We start from the raw sequence: 7,194 nt of genomic DNA, 5'->3' as shown, positions 1-7,194 counted from the left end.
CCATGGACACAATGGTTTCTGTGTGTAGTTGCTTCAGTTAGGGCACTCAGTCAAGCTTGCTGCAAATGACACCCATCTATCCTGGGCATAGAGGATCCTTTCTGAGCTCACCACCAGCCTTGTCTATCTAACCTGGGTATAGAAGATTGACTCAGCCCTCCATCCACCCAGGGCACAAGCTCTTCTCCCATGTTGGGCTGTGCCTTCCTGTGTTGGGCTTGGTTCCTTGGAGTCACATATCCTATCATATTCTCAGTGAGAAATGTCTCTGGGTCCCTGATGCACAAAGATAGCAGGACTGTGGCATCATTGAATTTTAGATGTAGCAAAAGAGGGGTTCACATGGAAGGAATCTTAGAGGTCACTGATCCCCTGCATTTGGTTGATGAGAAAACCGAAGCCTCACAAAGGGGAATTGTTCGATGTCTCATAGCTAGCAAGTGGCTGAACTGAAATAGGAAGCCAGGTCATCTGGCTCCCAGTGGAGAACCATTTTCATCATATGCTCCCTAGGTCCATAGTTTTCACACTTAGCTTTGGAACTTTTCAAGAGACTGCCCATTCACTCCAAGCCAAGACATCTAATTTTCCAATATCACTGATTTAGAGATGGAAGGGACTTAGCAGATTACCTAGTTCAGGTCTGCTTCATTTTACACGTGAGGGAAAAGATGATTTGTGGGTGGAGTCATTTCCTAAAGGCAAATAGAGGAAATGAGGGACAGAGGGAGGATTTGGGGAGTAGGTCCTTTAACTTCAAGCCCTGATACCACAGTAACGTGGGCTAGGTTCAGAGAGAAGGCTCCAAGACCCAGTTTAAAAAGAGCTCTTGATGTATCATGTCATTAGATTCTCACAACTCTGTCCAGTCAGGTGGCTGCTGTTGTACACCCAGTTTTACAGATAAGGAAACTGAGGGTCTCAGAGGCTGTGTCTTGCTCTGAGGCACCCATGTATGCAACCCTTGAAGCATGGATCAAATACATGTTTTCCTGAACCCAAGTGAAACACTTTATCCATTCTTTAGGCATCACTACATCTCCTAGAGAGACGGCTTCTTCACACATAGTCTTGGGAACTTTGGATGATTTCATTTCAAGGTCGAGAACTTTAACTCGTGAAAGAGATGGCTCCTGCCTGTGCCAGCCAAACACTAGTTTAGCAAATGAATGGGACTTCTGTTCATCTGTCCTATCTTGTTGTGGAACAGTCTCAAGACCATCGAGGCTGGTGTTCATTGGAAGCACACATGGGGCAATGGTTAGCTTCCTTGATCCTTTCAGATATTCCAGGAATTAGGGAAGAGAATACACACAAATGTGAACCTATGTCTATGTTCTCTGTCTGCTTCCGCTGATATACTACTCTAAGAGGGAAGAGTTTGGGTTCCCCTATTTGGCTACTAATTCTGAAAAAGTTGATGACAGAAGATGAACCAGGGTTTAAAAAATCAGGAGGCTTTCAAATGGGGGAGGGGGAGTCGGATGAAGTGGGAATTGAGCCTACTTTGCTACAACTGAGGCTCTTGACTGCCTCTCATGTCTGCTTTCTTCAACAAGAACTGGATCTGTCTATCTTGAACTGGGAGTCAGGAGATTTTGAGTTCAAATCTGACATTAAACATTTGTTAACTGTGTGACTGTGGGGTAGTTATTTAACCAGTGGCCTCAGTATCCACAACAGAAAAAACAATAGGATCTACCTCATGGAGTAATGTTGAAGATCAAATTAAATTATATCTATGTATCCATGTTTCTATATCAATTAATTGATATCAACTGACAAGCAAAAAAGGAAGTATAGCAGTAGACAATAACTTTAGAAAGACACCCTGCAATGCCTCAGGGATACCTGTGGAGTCTTGAGGATGAAATGAGCAGCCATTCTCTGGGCACCCTTCTTCCAGCTCAAAGTGGAATTGTAAACCGAGAGCCTGGGCTCCATCTTCCCTGGTGAGAATTCACTTCAATTGGGGGAACATTCACTGACTCTTCCTGATGGAAATCACGTTAATCTCTATACCCTGCCATAGCAAAGTAATTTATCTGACTTTTGACACTAATATAAATAACTTGATAAAATAAGAAATTTCCTAGAATCATCATATATGTATATATATGCTGATTCCAATGGCTGCTTTGTAGACAAAACTAGTCGGCTGCAGAACTGAGCAAATTCTTCCTGACATAGACACTTCATCCCTTAAAAATTCCATGGAGATTTGAATTTGTTGTTCAATTGTTTCAGTCATATCTGACTTTTTATGACCCTTGTTTTGGGGTTTTCTTGGCAATGATATTGTAATGGTTTTGCCATGTCGTTCTCCAGCTCATTTTACAGCTGAGGAAACTGAGGCAAACAGAGTTAAATGACTTGCCCAGGGTCACACAGCTAGGAGGTGTCTGAGGTTGGATTTGAGCTCAGGTAGAGATTTAAATTAGATTCTCTTAACTCCAGTTGATTGAGCACATGAGGTTTGATGAAGAAAAGTCTATTGCAATGCCAACTTCTCATGGAAATTTATCTGAGTACAAGGCACTCTCTGGTCAAAGAGAAGAAACCAATCAGTCAGCATTTCATAGTGTTCAATCCATTCAAAATTAGTATTTGCATAAGGTACAACAAACATAAAACATTGAGTCTTACAGATCTGATCCTTAAGCATAAGACTGGGAGATAGTTCTTTTGCTTCAACAACAGAGAGCAGTAACAATGGAGACTGAATTCAGGAGCTTTTAGTTTGCAAAGAACTTTCCATCCATCATCTCATTTTAGAAGAAATCATGAAGGCATTATTACCCTCATGTTACTGCTGAACAAACCGATGTTCAAAGAGACGATGTGATTTCCCCCAGGTCACATAGCTAGTAAGCACTGAAGATTTGAACGTGTGACTTTCTGACTCCAAGTCCAGTGTACTCTCCCCTAAACCATGTTCTTTTTTAGAGCAAAGGAGAAAGTTCCTATTTTTGCAAGTGAAATCAATGTATCCCCACCAGGATGCTGTTTCAACATGAACCCTCTTCCTTCCTTCATATCAGCCCCACATCCAGCTTGTTCTGTCTCAGAAAGATGCAGTAACAGTCACAACACCTGTGGAAAGCTTGCCTTTCTCACCTCCCTCAGTAAGGAGCTCCATGTCCCTAGCCCTAAATCCTCACCCCCGAGTAATTAGAAGCTGATTACTTTAGGCTTCATGAAGGCAGATTCAGGAGACAAGAGGTTCTCAGGATTATAGTTCTGGAAGTGGAAGGGACCTCAGAGCCCATCTGGTCCAATTTCATCATTCTACAGATGACAAAACTGGAGCTTAGGGAAGGTGTGACTTGCCCACAAATTTAAATACAGATTTTCGGATCACAGCGCCGACGTTCAGAGCACCAGAGCTCAAAGTACCATTAGGACCAAAACAGAAAGTTAGACATGGAGGACAGTTTAGAGGTTAACTATTCTAATCTTATTTTATCGATGAGGAAACTGAGATGCAGAGAAAGAAAATGGTCTATCCAATGTCACTCAGAAAATTAAAACTTTTCTGCCCAAAATCAGAAACGTACTTCTTTATTAAGTTAGTTACATAAATAACAAATGAATAATGGTTGTTGTCCTTTGTTCTTGAAGAGGAACAAAAGGATATCACTGGGATAAAGCAAAGTTTCAACATGTACAACTGTGGCTGATCAGACCAATACAAACTCAGAATGCTTTATCACCGATTGGGTCCAGATTGTCCATGTGAACATCTGAGGTAATTACTCCAATCTTGCACTTCCTATGTTTACTTTGTGCTGTCTCAATTCTGCTTTGCTCATAGAGCACAGCACCTTTTCTGATGTGGGCATGCCATGCTGAGTAGTCCTGTGCCAGTGCACAATCAAATCCAAAGTTATTGAGAGAGACCTTGAGAGAGTCCTTGTATCGCTTCTTCTGACCACCATGTGATTGCCTGCCCCATGTGAGTTCTCCATAAATTATTCTTTTGGTCAAGCATACATTTTGCATTTAAGCAACATGGTGAGCCCATCCGAGTTGCGCTCTCTGAAGCATAGTTTGAATACTTGGCTGTTTAGTTTGAGAAAGGACCTCAGTATCTGGTACCTTATCCTGGCAGGTGATCTTCAGAATCTTGCTAAGACAGTTTAAATGGAAGTGATTCGGTTTCCTGGCATGGTGCTAGTAGATTGTTCATGTTTCACAGGCACACAGCAATGATGTTGGCACAACAGCTCTATAGACCTTCAGTCTGGTAATCAGTCTAATACCTCTTCTCTCCCAAACTTTTCTTCAAAGCCTCTCAAACACTGGTCTAGCTCTCGCAATGCATGCATCAACCTCATTGTCAATGTATACACCTCTGGAAAGTACACTACCAAGGTAGGTGAACTTATTCACAGCATTCAAAACTTTTTCATTTGTCGTAACCAATGGATAGTGTGGTGGTGGCTGATGGAGCACCTATGTTTTCTTGGTGTTAATTATTAGGCCATAATTAGTACAGGCAGCGGAGAATTGATCCATATTTTGTTGCATCTCAGCTTCAGAGGCTGCATTGAGTGTGCAATCATCTGCAAACAGAAAATCCTGCACCAACATTCCCTTCACTTTGGTCTTGGCTTGTAGCCTTTTCAAATTGAAGAATTTACCATCAGTATGGTAGCTGACCTGGGTGCTGTGTTCATAGTCATTGAAAGCATTTGACAACATGGCTGAAAACATTATGCTAAAAAGCATGGGCACAAGCCCACAGCCCTTTTTCACTCCATTGGTGACTGGGAAGGCACAAGAGCATTGTCCACTATCCAGAACCTGGGCAAACATGCTATCATGAAACTGACTTACAAAGTTGATGAACTTCTCTGGGCAACCAAATTTTGACATAATTTTTCATAAACCCTCATGACTAACAGTGTCAAAGACCTTGCTCAGATCCACAAATGCGTACAGACCTCTGTTCTGCTCCTGGTATTTCTCCTGGAGTTGTCAGGCAGAAAACACCATATCGACTGTTCCTAGACCCTTTCTGAAGCCACAGCGGCTCTCAGGTATAAGACCATCTTCCAGATGAAGGCTCAGCCTATTAAGGAGGACCCTAGCAAGAATGCAATGACTAAGAAAGAGATCTCCTCCATGATTATCACAGGACAATCTATTCCCTTTACCCTTATAGAGATGGACAATGGAGGCATCCTTGAATTCCTGGGGATTAACCTCCTCTTGCCATATAACCTGGAAAATTTCAGTCACCTTTTGTATGAGCAATGTTCCCCCTATCTTGTAAATCTCACCTGGAACAGAATCAGCACCAGGTGCTTTGCCACATGAAAGGAACTTAATGACCCTCAAAACCTCTTCTTCAGTTGTGTGTGTGTGTCTGTGTGTGTTTGTCCTTCATTGCCAAAGAAGACTATGCCACCAGAGAAATGATGACATGACTTGCACTTGACTTTATTTTTGAGTGAGGGAGGGCTGTGCAGGTCACCAGCCTCCCTTCTCCTCCAGAGCCATCTGAATCCAGTGACCAGATATTCATCAGGATGACTGGAGATGACTCAGAGTGAGGCAATTGGGGTTAAGTAACATGCCCAACGTCGCACAGCTAGTGAGTATCAAGTGACTGAGGTGAGATTTGAACTCAAGTCCTCCTGACTTCTGTACTGGTACTCTATCCACTGCACCATCTAGCTGCCTTCTTTTTCTTCTTCAGTTGGAAGTTCAGTCAAGGAGGGAATGGCTTCAACCTGAGGTAAACTGTCAGTGGTCTCAGCATTGATTGATGATGGTCTGTTGAGAACACTATGGAAGTGTTCAGTCCATCTCTCTAGAATCATGTACTTATCATTAGTTAATGTGGTTCCATCAGCACTGAGGAGTTGTGATGTACCACCAGATTTTGGTCCTTAAGTAGCTTTCAGGGAATCATAAAAGTGCTTTGGATTGTTACTATCAGCATAAAACTGAGTTGCCTCTGCCTTCTTACTGAGCCAGGAATCCTGCTTCTCTCTAAGCTTTACTTGCACTTTACTTTTGATGGAATTAAGTGCTGCCTTCTTAACGGTGGATGAACTATCCTGCTGGTAAATCCTGTGGAGTTCTTGTTTTTCATTTAGCACCTTCTGGATTTCCCCATCATTTTCATCAAACCAGTCTTGGTGTTTGCAAGTGTTCTGATGTAGATGAGCAAAGGCAGTGCTGTACGCTCAATCTCTGAAAGCTGCCCACTCCTTCAGGGTTCATCATGGTGGGAGCATAGGCACTGATGATGGTGGCATGGCATTTTCCTAAGAGTGGTAATTGCATTGTCATGATATTGTCATTTATTATTTTCAGTAAGTATACCAGCTTGCTGACTAGATTAGTTTTTATTGCAAAACTGATGCCAGCTTCATGGCGCTCTCATTCACTGTGGCCACTCCAGAAAATTATGTACCCACCTCCAACTTCAGTAAACTGGCCTTTATTTGCCAGCCTTGTTTTTCTCAGGGCTGCTATTTGGATGTGATACCTGTTGAATTCTCTTGCAACAAGAGCAGTTTGTCTTTCAGGTCTACTGAATTTTGTGTTGTCTATAAGTGGGCACACATTGCATGTGTTGATGGTGAATTGAATCATCTTTGCAGACGTTTTTGTACATTTTATACCTTTTTTTGTATTGCCACTGCAGAGTGGGATTTCCCACTTGCTATGGTAATCAGCCCAGTGTTGGGCAAGCAGACAATTTTTAGGGCACCTTTTCCAGGCCCCTTCCTCACACCAAGAGGTGAGCAGTGTGATCCTTCAAAGGCCACTCAGACACCCAGGGGGCTGTGAAGTCCCACTGCTTATTCCAGCAAGAAAAGATCCTATGACCTGTGCTGCCTATATGTAGGGTTGGGACTACAGCTTCCAGTATGTCCACACCAGCTGCTTTATCACTTGCCTGCTGCCACAGGACTTTGAGGCATAGCAATAAAATAGTATGGGTGATGTCTTTTGATCCGTGCGTTAATTAGATTTAAGTGAGGCAGAGTTTCATGAAGTTGTCAGTCTCACTCTCTCCTTCAGAGTCATCCTAGTCCAGTGGCAGGACAGAGTCAAGACAACTGGTGTTGGTTCAGGATGCAGTGGATGACCTTGGGGTCTTCAGTGTCTAACTAAGCTCTAAGTGCTCCACATCACTTGCTTCAGTTGCCTTCTTGTACTTTGGAACAAATTGGT

The sequence above is a fragment of the Notamacropus eugenii genome, chromosome 5 (genome assembly GCF_028372415.1).
Source record: "Notamacropus eugenii isolate mMacEug1 chromosome 5, mMacEug1.pri_v2, whole genome shotgun sequence".
In the NCBI taxonomy this organism is placed as follows: Eukaryota; Metazoa; Chordata; class Mammalia; order Diprotodontia; family Macropodidae; genus Notamacropus; species Notamacropus eugenii.
The sequence above is the reverse complement of the archived record's forward strand: the minus strand, read 5'-3'. Positions refer to the sequence as shown.